The sequence below is a fragment of the Empidonax traillii genome, unplaced genomic scaffold, assembly GCF_003031625.1.
Source record: "Empidonax traillii isolate 1590-97213 ecotype Southwest subspecies unplaced genomic scaffold, ASM303162v1 scaffold888:size428694, whole genome shotgun sequence".
Lineage (NCBI taxonomy): Eukaryota > Metazoa > Chordata > Aves > Passeriformes > Tyrannidae > Empidonax > Empidonax traillii.
In genome coordinates, this window is record NW_020956081.1 from 203,166 (window position 1) to 203,425 (window position 260).

The window sequence follows — 260 nt, forward strand, 5'->3', positions numbered from 1 at the left end:
CCACCTTTATCTTCCCGGTGCCAGGGCTGGATGCTCCCAGCCCCTGTGATTTGGAGGCCAAAAAAAAATTAAATTTTCAATTAATATGACTAGAGATGTAAATGCCATTCGGAATACAGGGTGTGGAGGTTGCCAGGAGGGCAGGAAAAGCTGTTTCAAGGGAGCAGATGCTCAGCCAAGTGATCCTGGTCGCAGGGCAGAGCTGTGCCAGAGAGATTTGGGGAGCAGGAGCACCATGTGTCAGCCCATGGGAAGACTTG